This window comes from Parasteatoda tepidariorum, chromosome 4 (genome assembly GCF_982258835.1).
Source record: "Parasteatoda tepidariorum strain Cologne lab strain chromosome 4, Ptep-v5.0, whole genome shotgun sequence".
Taxonomy (NCBI): Eukaryota; Metazoa; Arthropoda; class Arachnida; order Araneae; family Theridiidae; genus Parasteatoda; species Parasteatoda tepidariorum.
Window position 1 is genome coordinate 12,795,995 of NC_141758.1, and position 18,201 is coordinate 12,814,195.

At 26.9% G+C, this 18,201-nt stretch overlaps 1 protein-coding gene across 3 annotated transcripts in view; it reads right to left on the minus strand.

The window, feature by feature from the left end:
* Window positions 1-17,680, minus strand: part of pum (pumilio) — an 89,278-nt gene extending 71,598 nt beyond the window's left edge. The window contains exons 1-2 of one of the 3 annotated variants that reach the window (XM_071181982.2): window positions 17,509-17,680; window positions 10,295-10,408 (exon numbers count right to left, since the gene is read on the minus strand). The gene's annotated coding sequence lies outside the window, so the exon portion shown is untranslated. The remainder of the gene's footprint in view (window positions 1-10,294; window positions 10,409-17,508) is intronic. The other 2 variants (XM_016071310.4, XM_016071311.4) reach the window with 2 other exon arrangements.
* Window positions 17,681-18,201: the final 521 nt, after the last annotated feature.

An 18,201-nucleotide genomic window follows, 5' to 3' on the forward strand; every position in this document is an offset into this window, starting at 1 on the left:
TACTTATAAAAATCTTATACTGTAAGTTGAATAAGATTATTAAAATTTATGGGAAAATGAATTAGAGAAGTTTTTATGGGCATAAATGGAATATTTCCATAATTAAAAAAAAAATATCTTTTTTCACCTTTAATTGGTTCTAGCTCCCAGAAATTTTGCTTATTTGTAAATCCCTGCATACATATATCATTGCAGCCAACATCTGTACTCTTTCAAAAAAATTTTACTAGTGGTAATGACATTAAAATTACTTTGATAACCATGAGCAAATCTCTTTAAAATTATATCAACCAGCACCTTAAGTCCACACTAAGTGGTTACCAAACATTCTATAAATATATTTTCATAGCTGCCAACTCAACTGGATTTTCCAGTGGACTACTGGATTTTGTCTGATTTACTGGTTCAATAAAAATTCTCTTTTTTTTTTTTTTTTTTTTTTTTTTTTTTTTTTTTTTTTTTTTGTAGATTTTTGAAAATTTCCTAAAATTGAGTTAAGTTTCCTAAAAAAATCCCAAATAAAATTAAATTTTTACACAGATTATTGCTTGCTTGAATACATTTAAATAAGTGTTACTAATACATAATGAAGCTAGCCTCATTAATGAAAATCAGTTTTTGATCTAAAATATTGAGTTTATTTTTATTAACTCCCTTTTTAATTAATTACTACTATTATTACTAAAATATTTTTTCTATCTTAGATGAATTAAATGCCTACTACTATTCAAAATTATGAGTAACCACAATAACATTTCATTCATTTAATGTTAATCATAACTGAAAAATATTGCAGTTTTTTCTACTCTTTGATGACTAAAAATTTCTAAAATTCCATGTGTGTGAAATATTTAGTACATTTTGCAACAATTATCATAAAATTTATATTATTTCATAAAATCTACTGGTTTTTTTTCTTATTCATGTTGGCAGCTATGCATTTTAATTATTTACATATAATGGTAGTCAAAATCATTTTAAATCAAATTTAAAAAATCAAAACTGAAATATCAAAGCATTAATAGTGCATCACTTCAAATATAAAAATAAAATCCACCCAGAAAATCAAAAGTTGGCAGCAACAAAATATAGGTTAAGGAGTTATATATTAGTTTATGGATAGACCTCATATCAAACACGCAATCATTAAAATGTTTAGCCACAAAGGGTGGAACAATATTAATTTAGAAAAAGTGATAATTCCACTTCATTAGATTATGAAAATTAATAGTCTCAGTTTACAAGCCTATTTATATTAACCAGAAAAGATATTAAAAACCTTTTTTAATGTCCATGTTCTTGTGTTCACTGTAAATTACAACTGCCGCGCTACCCTTCTGACTAAAAATGTTAATGCTTACAGAGCATTACATAAAGCTAAAAAATCAATCTTGGTAATGTCTTTAAGTGCTGACACAAAACTAAAATATTAGAGGCACTTTTAAAAAAATTTGCTTTAATTCACTTCCATTTTCTTTAAGTGCTTAAAATTTTCAACTGTTGAAAAAGTGGCATGATGCTTTTAAAAGTGGAAACCTAAAATTCGCTACTGACAAGTAGCACTTTTTTTAAATTTGCCCGATATCTTGCAGGAATTATATGGAAAGATAAACATCCACATTACATACAAACTGATTATACTGACTGAAACATACAAATTGATTAGCCAGCAATCATGCCGTATGTTTGCTAGTAGGAAATACATTAAATATTCCATTTTTCCTACTTCAGTTTAAGGGACCGCAACTGTTTCTAGGAGAAGGCCACAAAAAAAATGCTTTGAAGGGCTGAAATGTACTTACTTTTTATATATCAATTGATTTTAATTTAAAGATTCCTTATAGGAACAGTAATAATAAGTTTTAAAAATTATAAAACAAAATATATTTATATTTTTGAACCAAGAAGTATTTGAAGCATTACTACATATTTTTTCCTAATTAAATTCAATAAAGTTTCCGACCTTCTTTGAGAAAAAATTTATTTTATTATACTCTTAACATTTAAATTACATTTACATCTTTTAATTTTTTAAATAAACCTTTCAACTACATATTTTTGAGCTTAAAATATTTGCTTCATAAAAGAGAAAAAAAAAGCTAAGTCAAAAGACTTGATTAGTACTTCAACATTTCAATGTTTTAATTTAATTCAATGTTTTAATTTAAACTTTGTTTTTCCAAGATTACTGATATTAGTTCAAAAAAAAAAAACATAAAAATTCTTAAGCTAGTTTTCACTTAATATTTGACTGGAAGGTAGGCAACTGCACACTGACCATGCAAAGGCCGCAGATTGCTTCCACATAAAACATAAACCGTACTTTAGCTATTGAAATCTGTAGGCAAAATAACAAGCTTATCTCTTAATGCATTAAAAATAAAATTCCAGTCACACTTAGATGAAAAAAATGCACCTTTTTATTTTTAATTGTAAGATATTTAATTGTCTGGTATGTCATGTGTACCTCTGAAAAATCCAAATATCGAAAATTAAAAAATATTAGTAAGTCAATAAAATTTTTCATTTGAATCATAGTGGGTTATTTATTCCAACACATATAATGTTCTGAAATCTTTAAAGTTGTAGCTTTATGGTATATTTCCAGCCAATTCCAAATATGACTAAACACAGTTCAGTTATCATAGGCTAAGTGTTTACCTCTTACAATAATGTGTTTAAGAATCCTCAATGTTAAAATGAGAAGCATATAGAAACCAAATTTAAAAATAAAAAAAACTAATATCTTAAAGTGGTAAGTAAGGAAAAACTAGATAGTGTAAATTACTAAATAAATAATTCAACCTTAGCAAGAAAAGTTAGTTATGTAATAATTTGGAAAAGTAATTTTTTTCATCCAATGCCCATTCTACTTTTCTTGATCTTGAGTGCTGAGGGAGCACTAGCAGATGTCCATGCTTGCTTTAACTTGAAAAAATATGCATAATGTTTACCAGGTGCATTCACGAAGCAAACAAATGGGCTAGATTTTTTCGGCTATTCCCTCATATACTGAAATGAAAATAATCTATAGGCACGTTTGGTATTCATTTTATCAACCAACTGAAGGGCTAGGTCAACCTTGCCTAATCCTAGGACAGAACCCCTGGACCTATGGGTGCCAACACTCAATACTACTTGCCTCAAATAAAGGTTGGGAAAACTCTAAATTTCAATATAATTCATCACTGTATTGAATAAAAATTCAAAAACAATTAAAAAAATAACATTTAGAAAAAAAGTTGGAATCCGAGACTTTCAATTTATGAAGCAGTATAGTTACAGGTCAACAAAAATCTAGTAACACAAGCAACCAAAAAAGTGATTAGAAATCAATAGCTGATTCTGATAGATTTTTAAAAGCTGATTTCAGGAAAATTGGTGAAAAAATTCCATCAGGTACAATATTTTAGCAAATTAAATATTTCAGATGATGGTAGCTACCTATCTTTGTATTGCAATTTAAAGTAAAGGATTAACATTTAATGCCATAAATTATCACTACTGGCTAAAACTAGAGGTACTTAAAATTGTCTCTGATGATAAAAAAAAATTTCAGGTAACAATTTTATTTATTTATTTAGTTTAAAATGGCTCTTATTCAAGGAAATTACGGAATTAATCGATTCAATCGATTCTTCGTCAATTCAAGCCAAATTGCTAGGGGAAAAAAACATTTACGAAATTGAAAAAATAAATACCATATTTGAAATCAGCTCACCAAACAATATTTATATAAATCAGTTATTACACATTGCAATCAGTTTTTCAAAACTCAAATTTTTCAGGTCTTTTTGCCTACTGTTTAAGAGCTCTAAGAGTTTAGCACTTGAAGAATTTACTACTTTTAAAATTTAGTTAATTATGAAATAATAGGTTATGAATTAAAAAATAAAAATGCACACGTCTTAGCAGTAGAGATTTAAAAATATTATTAAATAATTTGAAAAGAATTATGTTAAGATTAACAATAAAAAACTTTAATGTTGAAAAACTTCACAGTTTTAAAATCATGAAATGCTATAACCAGTTAATATTTCGTTGCATTGTAATGTTGAAGATTTACTCATGGACATAGATAAAGTATCATATTCAATGCAACTAAAATAAATGGAAAGTAACATTTTCATAACAATCTACTTGATGCCAAAATCAAAAAAAAAACTTTTTTTTTTTAAGAAAGTCTTACTCAGCATTTTAAAATCAACTTAGTTTATGTGCCACATTCACTAAAGAACAGACAGTACTAAAACTCATTGGTACCAAAATACAACAAATCAAACAAGTTAAAGAAAATATTTTATCAAAATTTAAAACCTTAAGTGGTAACATGCAACAAAGGTCAATCAAGGATATTTTACAAATGTCCCATTTTTAAAATTAAAAAAAAAAAGCTTGAAATTAATTTTTTTTTTTTAAATTAAATTTTGAGAAAATATTTTTGGTCAAAAAGAAAAAACTATATAATTTATGGTTTTCAAGAAAACTTTTCTTAAATGCAACAAAGTTTATGATATAAAGTGATAAATCTTGGCTTTTAAAAATAAAATAAAACATTGCAGTACCCAATATAACATTTCAAACATATAAATATAAGATCTATTAGCTGCGATGAGTGTCCACTTTTGATTAGCCTACGAAGGGATCGAACTAACGATATTCATTAAACTGTTCCAATGTAACGCGCTCGACATTTCTCACACAGATTAACAGGCTATTAAAATGGGATTTGCAGAGGATCAAAATTGTGATAGCATGTCTTAGAATCCAGACTGTCACTAATAGCCCATTGTACAGCTCTAGCGTAAATAAAGTACTTTTACGTTTACATGGGATGGATTTTTAAGTCAAACACTGGTTTTTAACATGACACATCAAAAACCTGTCGAAAAGTTTCCAAAACAGTCAAACTTTTGAAATCTGACAAAAACTATCAAAAACCTGGGACAAGTTTCTTAGCCATAGGAGGCATTTTTTTAGATGTTAAATCAGGCACAATACTTTTATTATATACTACTATAATTATGATTGATAACATTTATAAAAAATATAGCCAAAATTATCGAAACTATTAATTGGTTTTTCTACAAACATGATACTCTTAATACTTTAAGCTCAATATTATTTGCCATATTATAACTATTCAGTTTATATTACAGGTAATAACTATGAGTTACTTATTATCAATCTAAATATTGTTTTTTATTCTCTTATGCCACAGTTTAAGACATATTTTCTAGATTAAGTAAAACTAAAGTGTTCGCCAATACTCGTCTGATCTCAACTTAAAAAATTTATTTTTGATTCTCAATATTTAATGCTATTACTTGTATGCAAAAGAGCAGAATACGTTTGATTGTGCGAACGAGGTTTTGGAGGAAATTCAGGCAGCCATGGTAAAATTTTCCATCTAAAAAAATTCCCACAGAATTTTTTAATAATAAAAAATGTGTTGCTTTGCAAAATTTTTCCTTGATAAAAAACATTATATGTCAATTTGTGTGTTTATTAGTTTGAATTCCTTTAGTTTGTGAGAGGACCTTCAATTTAATTTAATAAATTATTATTATTTCAATATATTTTGATTTTAATTATTTTTAACATGAATGCTTATTTATTTAAGAATTGTGTAAAATTAAATGAATTTTTACACAAATAAACTTTACTTTCTAAAACTATTTTAAAAAAGAGTTATTGTGCTAACAAAAAAAAACTCTAAAAGTTTAGGGAAGTTTCAATCTAAAGAAAACTTTATTCTAAGGAAATATTAGGCTTTGAGAATTTTCAGCACTCTTGCTTATACATACATGAATATTAATCATATTTATAATATATTCCCTGATAAGTAAACTAATTATTATCTACAAAAAATATAAATGCTTATGCTTGTTTAAATCAGTTAACTTTTCAATCAATCAATTAAAAGGTTAATTAAGTTACTATTAATATTTAGTACAGTTATTAGAATAAATTTCTTAATTACATGTTATTTAATTTCATTATTATAGTTTTAGTACATCTACAGTCTGTGCAGCGAAGTATCAATCGAAAGAATAGTTTTGAATTCCGTTTTAATTCATACAAAATTGAAAAAATGAATTTTGAGTACAGAGAGCTTCATAACTTTGTAATTGCATGCTTCTGTGAAAGGAGAAGTTAAAATGGGAATAAATGGAAATTAATTGTTTTAAATATAATTAGATGATGGTTATGTGTTTTTTATATCATGATTGCTTGTGTATTTTTATTTTTTATAATTAAAAAATTAATGAATTGAATAAATTGCAATTTTACACAGCTTTATTTACAATTATTTAATATTTTCTACTCCATAATTTAGAAATTTGACAGTAATTGCCAAAACAAAAAGAGAGTTTAAAGTTAAAATAATTAAAGAACATAATTGATTGATGACTTGTAATTTTATATGTATGTTTATTTATAAATATTTTATATTTAGAATAGCTAATAATGATCCTTATACCAAAATTTTGGATTTTTCACTATTGTCAAAAACTATGTCAAAAGGGGATTTTGACATGACAATTAAAACCATGGTTAACTGTCAATTGGTAAAAACTTGCCAACCCTGACTACCACCCCCTTCCAGCACCTGAGAATTTTTTTATAAATTTCAGGTATGATTAATTCGAGTCATTGCTGTGCAGAAAACTATATAAAGGCAAAAAAGTACATATTAAATCAAAATGTTTACATGTCCCGCGCATGTTAGGCAATATAGTTTTCATGCCTTGCAGCCGATGCAGATAGTCTTTGTCTAAAGCAGTGTTTTCCAAAGTGTGGTACGCGTACCCCCAGGGGTATGGGAACAGTTTAAAGGGGGTATGCGTTTTTATGCGAAATATCTTGCAACAAGCAAAAATTTCAAGAAAATTTATTTCAAAACAAAGCTAGCCATGAAAATTTACCATTATGTATTTTTCTATTGCCTATTTTGTACAGAGTTAACAGTTAATAATGAGTGGTTTTCACACAGCCAGTTGTGATTTTTAACTTAGTGAATTTTTTTTATCGTAAAAATACATTCATTTTTTTTATTTTTATTAGTGGTACACAGCATTACTAAAAATTTACAAAGGGTACACAAAAGTCATAAGTTTGGGAAACACTGGTTTAAAGCATTAAATTTTAGTTTCTAAAATACTAGCCAAACTAAAATTTTTGCACAACATTAATTTCACAAAAAAAGAAACTACTTTCAAAATGTTAAAAACTGTACTATAAAGAATTTTTTGGAGACCATAGCCATAAAAGAATGTGAAAAATGAAAAATTGACATTTATTGCTAAAATGCACTGATATCAGATTAAAAAGGTTTCAATAGTTTAAATGTTATCAACATATCATAAAAGTGATTAAAATACAAAAATATCAGAAAATCAAGACAAGAAATATTCTCATACATCTAACTCAGTGGTTACCAGCTGGCGGCCTGCAGGCCACCTAAAATATATTAGTTGTCATTTTTTTTCACACAATTTTCGTAAAAAATCTAACGGGTTTAAAGTACTTTTCTTTGTTAAAAAAAAACCCAATTTCTTCGCTTTTGTGAAATTTAACATACTAATGGTGCAAAAAGATTTTTTTTTCTCAGGTAAAAATCTACTTCTTATTTTAATTTTTAATTCAATACTATTGTTTTGTACAACTTGATAACAATCTGACAATATTTAATGTTCCTTCAAACATAGAAGAGTCTTATATAAATTTTAATGGAGTTGCGGCCAGCTACTTAACTGATGTTTTTCATTGCGGCCCCCGGCCTCATGTAAGGTGGAAACCCCTGTTCTAACTCATCATATTTGTATAGAGTTGCTTTTCTACACGGAAATTAAATATATTACAGGGTTCCCACTCGATTTTAGAAAGAAAAAAAACCTTGACTCTTCCAGGTATATCAGGAAAATTCCAATGAAAATCCATATCATATTAAATCTATACCATGCAATTTTTAATCAGAAAACTTTGATTTTTTTTTTTATTTGTAACATTAAATATTAGATTGTGTGAGCAAACACACGTAATAAAATAAGAAGACATGGAAAAGTTACTAAAAAGTAGAATTTTATAAAATAATTCTAATAGATGTCAGAATTATGTAACTCAAATCTATGTAACTGATTACTGTTACTAGCAATTATAAGACTGGTTATTTTCCAGGTATAATATAGGTATAGGAATTTTCCAGGTTTTTTGTAAAAAATTGAGACTTTACCAGCCTTTTAGAGTTAAAATAAAATTCCCTGGCAATTCCAAGTTTTCTCTGACCAGTGAGAGCCCTGTATTAATTTTAAGCCTAATATTTAACTTTGTTGGAGGACAATTTATATAAATTCGGAACAAATCATGAAGTGTCTCAGTCTTCAAAGAGTTTCTGCAAGCTTTTTTTAGTCTATTGTGCCAGCTGAAGCCTCTCTTACAAGAAGCTGCAATCACTGGAAATATAGCACAAAAATTTTATAATCCTGTGCATATTCAGGAATCTGTTTGAACATTGTTTGTTGTTAAACTTTTCCAGCATCTGAGTCAATGTTAAAGTTATTTTGCCATCATTTTTTTCAGAAGTTAGCACTATACATCTAAACGTGGTATTTAAAATCCATATATTTTAATACCATGTTATTGCTTGCAACTTAATAAATTTGAAAAGAGGAGGAAAACATGAATTTTTAAACTATTAACTGATCGTAATTCTGTTTCAACTTTTTTGTATCTTACATAATTTTTTTTTTTCAGGAAAAGACAAAATGTTTACGTTTAAGGTGAACAATTATGAAGATTTTGTTTCAATATATGTTTTCGTTTTATGACATTCTCAGTGCCACATTCGGAGTTAGACTTTTAAAATGTTAGCAGAATCAGCCAAAATTGTCAGAGGTAAATTTACAGAAATTCTGAACAAATCATGAAGCCTTTAAAAAGTTTCTATAAGCTGAGTCAGCTGAAACCTCTCTTACATGAAGCTGCAATCACTGATAAGTATAACACAAAAATTTTATAAACTGGCACATATTTGGCTATCTGGGTGAACATTCTGCATTGTTAAACTTTTCCAGCATCAGAGTCAATGTTAGTGAAGCTAACATTAACTCGAATTTTGTCTATTCTGCCAACACAACATTTACTTGTTCATTAAAGATATCTGGGTTTGAATACATAGAGAATTTCTTTAACTTCTCTATCCCAATGAACATATCTTGAACATATATTTCTTCTCAAAAACATGCAGAGATGTTAACACATCTGTTGACATAGATACACACATAGTATATTTAATTAATTTCCCCACATAAATTCAAAACTCTTGCTCCCCATTCTTAATATTCGTCAACCTGAAAACTCATTATTCTAGGGAAAATGTGGTAGTTAGATTTGAAAAGCAGCACTATATGCTCACTTGACAATCAAATATTTGGTTACCTATAACAAGCTGGCAAGAGGATAAATATAAATTAAAAGAATAATATTTATGCAATGCGGATGAGAATATTTAAGAATGAGAATTCAGAAGCTTTAACATTAATAAACTAACATACTAAAAATTACAAATTTTTAATTATAACATTTAATAAATATATTTTATATATTTCTTTATTTGCATCATTTTGCATGTAACTGTTTATGATGAAAAAATCATGCTGACAGCAAAGTCTGGGTCACTAATTTAGAAAAAATGTATATAATAAATAAGTTAGAAGAGAAGTTTCTACTAAAAAACAATGGTTTATTTTTCCAATGAACTGCATAATTTTACAGCAATCCGCTGCCATGAAATTGCATCAAATACTATCTGTTGTTCTCGCTTTGAGAGATATTGAAAGAAAAAATCTATCCGTGAATGTAAAAATACTCAGTCAAATATGCCACAATTTTTTTCACAAAACAGATTTTTCAAGTTTCAAATAATTAGGATATCAACATAAAAAGGTAAGAGTCAAATAACAAAAATATCATGCAAGTAAATTTAGAAGAGTAAAAACAAAATGAAATATGACAGAACATTTAGTTCCGTAAGGATCTGATTGCTTTTAAAGCAAGGAACATCAACTTTTCTGATATTATAAAAAAACACTGCTTAACATGAAAATTTTTGTACAAATTATCACAAGTAACATGACAATCAAAACCTAGGCTACTGGTTAATCTGTCATGCATTCACACAATTTATACGTTTGTTAACATTAATTTTATATGAAACAAATTAAGAATAACACTAAAGAATAAAACTAATATGCTAGTCACACATATTTATAAGGAAAATATATAAATGTACCTTTCAAATAAAAATGCAGTGGATTTAAGCAACCAGGTCTTCTATACACAACTCAAAAAAAAATTCGACAAGATTTATCTTTGTTGAAGCAATTCACCAAATATATTTACAATCCTAAAAATAAACAGAATCATTAAACATAAAAGAAATAATTTTTAAGAACTGATAACAAGAAATAAAATTTTATTTAAGAATTATTTCATTTTCCTTAACCATATAAATTAAACGATAATAATAAGAGTTAAAAAGAAAATTGACATGCAAATTTTAAAAAAATTTTACAATCATTCACTCTAGATGCTTCATATAAATTAAATAAATAACAGCTAAATTTGAAAATTTTCTTAATAGTGACGAAGCTCTGTATAATAAAACAGCAAATGTACTTGTGCACAAACTGTTTTTAGAAAAATGGAACACCTTTATAAATTTGATCTAATAATCATAATTTTATATAAAGAGACCAATTTAATAATCTAAGAAGACAAACTTAAAAGTATTTATTAATTTTGACATATGATATTTAATTACATAGTTACATACCCTGTGGCAGAATTTTTTCGAACTATCTGCGACAACACTCTAGCTCTAATATCTTTCTGCAAGATACTTTTAATAATAACAACAAGCATATATTTTACTAATTTAAAAAGCAAAAGTGCTGCGTTTACAAAAAAAAGAAGAAAAAAAACTATATAATTTTTTTTAAATTGAACATGTAATAATTTTTATTCTAATATTATGGGTGATATTCTCGCTTTATGTGGGGGAGGGACACGCAAAATATTTCTTTCATCGCATTTTGTAAATAATAGTCACAATAAAAAATATAATTGAAAATCATGAAATTCGTATAAGTAATTGCCGAAAAAAAAGATCGACGACGAAACTGCGCGAATCGGGCTTTTCAAATGCTTTTTTCGAGATTAGGTTGTCATAAATAATATCGTATTAAAAAAATCGAATTTTAAAATTATGGGGAAATCAATTGCAATAACTGCCAAAAAACCGATAGAACTACTGTCTTAAAAAGACTATTCTCAAATGCACGATTTGAATTTTCATATATATATATCGGGACTACGTGAAAATATATCGGACTACGTGAAAATCAATATCAACAACTGGCGATAAAACAATCAAAACATTACATCGATTTACGATACTATCGTCGTAAATTGAGCGTGTCAAAAAGTGATTGTCTAAATGCATAATTCAAATATTACGTAGAAAAGAAATTTTTTTTTTCAAAAGAAAAATCATTCTGCAAGAACTCTAACAGTCTGTGACAATGTCGCCGTGTCGCTGCGATTCTGCCACAGGGGTTACATAGACATGAAAACCTAGTTTTTCTGATAAAACATAACTTTTATTCAACTTGATTAGGATTCTTTAAACTAGTGATGTAACGAATAGTAATGGGGCCGAATACCGAATATTCGGCCAAATTTTAGGCCGAATACTTAACTTTTAAAAATTTCTCTTTTGATTGAAATTAAAGTAATTTTCAAATTTTAAATTAAAAATGAAATAAATATTAACAAAATTGCCTTCCTAATCTTTGTATATTCAAAAACATTTTGCCAACTTGATTTATTTTTTGTAATAATTTAAATATCTTGATGCCAATAACAAGGCAATATGGCTTTTATAAATCTAAATAATTAATAATAGCATATTTTAGCTATAGTTATACTTGTAATTTATATGCTATTTTATTTAAGATAAGAAGTCATTACTTACTACTGTTAAATGTATTCTTAACTATTTATTTTGTCAGAAAAATTATTAAAACTCAGAAAATTAAGAACTTTTTAAAAGTTTCACTTTTGAAATTTTAATTTTGTAATTAAATAATTTTCAAATTTTAAATTAAAAATGAAATAAATATTAACAAATTTGCTTTTTTAAACTTTGTATATTTTAAAGAAAATTTAACAACTTGATGTATTTTTTGTAATATTTTAAATACAGTAGGGAACCGATTATCCGGAACGGTCGGGACCATCGCTATTCCGGATAACTGATTTTTCCGGTTTTCTGAATCGCTACAAAAAGCCGTTTTTTTTTATTGTTAAACACAACTAAAAAAAAAAAAATTGGAAATAATCTTAAAAATAAGAAAAAACGCTGAAGTAATACACTAATGATTATTTCCAAATGATGGTAAGGTAAACATCGTTAAAAAAAGAAAGAAAAATCGTAAAATCTTATGAGAAATTTTTTTTTTTTTTTTTAAATGGCGAGAAAATTTATCGAATTTCGTTCCGGTTTTTTGGTTTTCCGGTTTTTTGATTTCCGGATAACGGGTTCTGTACTGTATCTTGATGCCAACAATAAGACTTTCACAAATCTAAATAATTAATAATAGCATATACTTCATTATTCGGCCGAATAACTTCAGTATTCGGCAAAAAGGGCCGAATACCGAATAGTGGCCGAATATTCGTTACATCCCTACTTTAAACTCAAATCTCGGATAGTAGTAGCTGCAACTTGGTACAAATGGTCCCAATAGTTTAGTCAGGAGAGAAGTTAAAAGCTTAAGATTCATAATTGAAATTTTACTGTGTTTAGTGTGTTTGACTAAAACTATAGTATTGTTTAAGTAAATTGAAACTATACTTACTTTTTAAAAGATAATTTGTCAAACTATATATATATATATATATATATATATATATATATATATATATATATATATATATATATATATATATATATACACACACAATATTTTATTTAGTGACATAGATGTTTTTTGGATTTTAAATTCTACAAATTTTTAAACCATTTATCCATTTTAAACTTTAATTGACAATATCAAAATTTGAACACAATCAGTTATATACTGCTTATGAAATAAAAACTAAAAAATATTATTTTTTGATCTTTTCTTGTTTAGTATGTAACTTAATATCTCTAAGTTTATTTCTTAGTACTCTGACCAAATAACTGAAAAACATATAGTAGTTAAAAATTCAAAAACTAATATACACCTTAAAATTCAGTTATTTTTTGATAAGCATTAAAATTTAAAAAATAATTATAAAAAATTATTTCCTAAACGGAATTATTTTTAGAAATACAACTTGTATAAGCGTGTGACAAAATTTTTCTAATTAACTCAAACTCGCAGCTTAAATAGTTAAATGTTCAAAAAGTAAAATGAACATTAGGGAAGTGAACAAGGGTGCCACTCTAAAAAATAGGAACATTTTGGATAATTAACACTGTCCTGCATTGTTTAACAGAATTTTTTGAAATTAATAGCTCACTGGCAGTAAAATTTACCTTTCCAAATTAATAGCCTACATATTATATCAGTTACTTGGTTTTTTTTCTTTTTTTTTAAAAAGAAAATATTAAATTTTCTTTATGTCATTAATCTATTTTTAAAGCAAATAAAAAAATTAAACAGTTAACTTAGGGGTCTGTTAACGGACCGTTCACAAAATATTTTAACTTAAAAACCGACCCTTTCCAAAATCATTTTTCTTTTAATCGGACCCTTCACAAATTTGTTTATCTGCGTTATTGTTTTGTTAATCGAATGAACCCTTACCAAGGGGAAAAAAATAATGATGAATGTAAACGAATTAAGTTTTATCTTCCGCAGATGCTTCTTCCTATATTCGTCTGAAATGAATATTCTGCATTCAGCAGTATAGGCTGAATACCAAATATTTGTATGTTGCATCTCTAATTTAGAAGCAGCAATTGCTGTTTATTTTTGAAAATTTAATTTTTTTTAATCATAGTTTTATAGTGTTGAGCATTATTTAAACTATTGTGTTGAACATAATTATAACTATTTACTATTTAAAAACTCCTTGAAAAAGTTTCTTGTAATAATAGGACCCTATTTGCACAAATTCATAAAAGCAGAACCTTGGTTGATAGAATGTGACGTAACGTTTATTTTATATTCACAAATTAAGAGTAATTTTTTCACAATTTTACAAAAACGGACCTTTCATAAAATGTCTCGACAGACCTCTGCTTAGTATATCTTTTTATAACAATCACTGAATAAAGACACCGCTAACTTTTTCTTGGAGCCATTCATATCTCCACTCATTTTTCACTTCATAATCAAGAATTTTTTATTTTAGGTCTATAAATTTTATTTAAAAAAAAAAACAATTATAATTTAGTTTTCCTCAGCATTTCGAAAAAACAAAGGGAGAAGGCAGCAATAATTATGAAAAACTAGTAATTTTTTAATTTATTTTTAGCAGAAAATAGTTACAGTTTTAATCCATTGGCGGCTTAGCAAATGGGCTAAATTTGCTAAATTTTGGCTAACTTATCCCCGTTATGGGTCTAAATTTTCCCCCAATACACTATTATCTTGTCTAACATGGAAAAATCTTAAGTTAAAATAAGACTTAACATGCAGACCTGTCAGTGGGTTAAGAGAAGAAATTTATAGAATAATTTCAAAAATAAACTAGTTATTAATCAGAGGACTAAGTTCGAACCACCTTTCGCCTGCTCTACAACTATTCGTACCATGCACTATTAGAAATTCCTTGGAAAAAAATGGTTAAATAACAATTTATTTAAGTGCTAATTTACACTATTCAAACAAAACAGCCAAATAACCATAAAATGAGTTGGTATTAAAACTGCAAACTGCGAGAAAAACTGTTTATACGTTACACCCAATAAAACTGTTACACCTAATACGGTTAAAAAAAACACAATTTTATCACTCTAACTAGGCCATTTAATGAACCATTTAGTTCCTAGCAGATAGGTACATATTACAACCAAGAGTGCTAATCTGTCAATCTCATGAACGACAGTACGTAAGTCACAGACAACACATGAGCGACAGTCATAATAAAAACTTCTAATAAAAAGAAAAAACTAGAGAGAAATTAAAAATTGGAATAATCATTAAAATTAGAACCTATAAAACTGGCATTATCAGGCAATTTTGCTATAATTTATACTAAATTATACTATAACACATAATAAATATCAGAAAATATAACATTATGGGTACGAATTCACAAATTTATAAGTAATAAAAGATTTTCTCCTATAAATTATTTTTGTCATTTGTTCAACCTATTAGCTAATAATCTGTCCCGAAACTCAGTTTTAAAAAATTTTTAAAAAAACTAATAGTTGCTAACTTTAGTGCAGTTTGCGTAAACTTTTATTTTTACATTTAAACTAGGTAGTATTTACTTTGGTTTTCTATATTTTTCCTGCAATCCTAAATACAATTTAAACTGATTTTAACCATTACTACAGATAAATAGATTAATATTTTAAAAGAGCATAATAATATGATGTTTGTTTTTTTAACTTTGAACAAAATAAAACAAATATTTCTGTTGATAAGTGCAGTTTAATTTTTATTTCGCTACCACTGATAAAAACCATTTTTAGAAAGACTAAAAGTTGGAAGATATGAAAAACGAATAGTCTAAACAAAGCTCGACAGTGAAAATTTTGTTTAAATTTAGAGTAGTAACATGACAACTAAAAGTTGTTAGTTTAATGCAATATCCTACTTTTAAAGTAATGAACAAAATTATTTTTATCCTCATCTATATACCTAAATGCAGATTAACAGTATTTAATATACATTTAAGTATGTAATATGTAACATTCAAAAAATTGTGATCTTTTCAGTTTATATCTTAATACTTTCATAAAAAGCTAAATAACTAAAATATGAAATATAAATACAAAGCAACCTCCTTTTGCTGCAAATTCAGTATAGGGAAATATTTAATTAAATACACACATTATATAGCAACACATATTTTGCTACTCTAGCATTTAAAAATACTTCTTAAAACGCAAGGCTACAAATATGTTGGTTAAAGGGGGCCTAAAAACTTTTTATACATCACCTACATTCTGTACCTTTACTAGTGTAAGTTATATAATAAATATATTATCATAGTTCCTATTACCTTTAAATAAAATACCTAGTTATCATAATATCACTTTACTATTATCATATAAGAGTCAATAACAATTATGAATTATTACAACTTACAACCTCTTTTTACAGATCAGTACCAAAATAAAGCTTATTTTTTAATTGGTAGCCTACTTATTTCTTAGAATAAATAAAATACTAAGATGCAAAATCATTTCTGAAACAAAATGCTGTTATACCCTAATACCTTATAGAATGAACTGTCATAATAACAAATAAAAAAAATTTATCTGGGATAAGACAATCTGATATATATTTTCCTCAAATAAAATAAATAATAATAATAATCACAATAGTTTTTGTACATATCCAGGTAATTTAGTGCCTCAAGAATTTTCGTGTATGAGACAACTGCCATACTTTTAACACTTCTAAATCTTTATTTTATATGGACATAAGAAACATGAACATATGACATGTAGAATTAAAGCATGTCAAATTAAAATTTGACCATGCATTGATACTACAGACTAACATACATGCTTTAATTCTACAGAATACAATACTTCAAAATAATTAGACATAGTTAAAACTACACACGAAAAATACATGTAATAACTTAAATAATCAATAGTTTTTACTTTGTTTAAATTAATTGAATTTTTATTCGATATGCACCTTAATATTTTCAGAGACGATTGAACATAAACTTCAACTATATGCAACAATAAGAAAACGTGATTAAAATTTTAAATTAATTTTAATTAAAATTAAAACAGAAAATTAAATTTCAAAAAAAAGACTAATGTATGAAATATTAACTAGTAGTTATTCATCAAACTCTTGATAAGATTTGCAGCATTACGGATTGAGTATTAAGCATGCTCTTGAAGAGATAAATTATCTTCAAAAATTTCTTTATTTCCAAGTGAATAGGATGCACTTTATAAAACTAATTTCAAAAAATAACATCAAAGAAACAGTTAAAATATCCTTGAATAAAATGCTTATGAAAAACTGATCTGATTCATAAACTTAAAATTCATTCTGAGTCATTCATCTTTGGAGACTCACATGTAACATTTAAGCAAAAAATACAGATATATGTCATACTTTAATGAATATATAATACAAAAAAGTAAATATCACTACAAAAGTGTATGACGTTATTTAGAAATAGCGTATAATAACGAATTAAATAGACGCTTCATTTTTATAATAAAAAAAAGAAGGAATAGTAGAAGCCATGCTTATTCTAAGCTGTTCGATAAGCCTTGTAAGATATAAGTTTTTACAAACAACTTACGTAACATAAATAACATTCTTGAAAAGATTAAACAAACATAACAATTAAAAATATACAAATATTTACAAATTAGAAAGTAACGCCGCAAAACTGCGAAACTATTAAGGTTAAATCTTGTCGGCTAACGCAACCGTTCAATGATATAAGAGGTTGCCATTGTTTAATTGGAAATAATAAAAAGTAAATAGCAGCCACCAGCAGCGCAACTTTCGGAATCGAATCCAAGCATATTTTGTTTGGTTTTGTTTTCAGTTTCTAGCAAATTCATTAACCAGAAAGAAATAATTCAGTTAATTAGCTTTTATTTTATAACCAGCATTGAATAGCTGACCTGATTCTGAGTTTACGAATACCAATGCTCATCTCACTCAAAAGACAAGGGAACTCCTGGAACAAACACTTGGAAAAAACTGGTCTTGGTGGAGGACTTTTTGATTGAACTAACCCGTACTTACGTTACATAGAGAGGAAAACCTTTCACTGCTATCTCTACAGCTAAGAGAATTCTAATCCATGATCCGTCTACTTCTCAGGATATTTTACGTCAGCACTGTGGTCGGTTCGAGTCAAAAGCAGAATTCATATCAACCAACCACCGCAGGGACTCCAACCAGGTCCACCTCATTAGGAGGTGAACGCTTTATCCCCTGAGCCACCACGGTTCAAGTTTTTAGTTTATCAAAATTATCATCG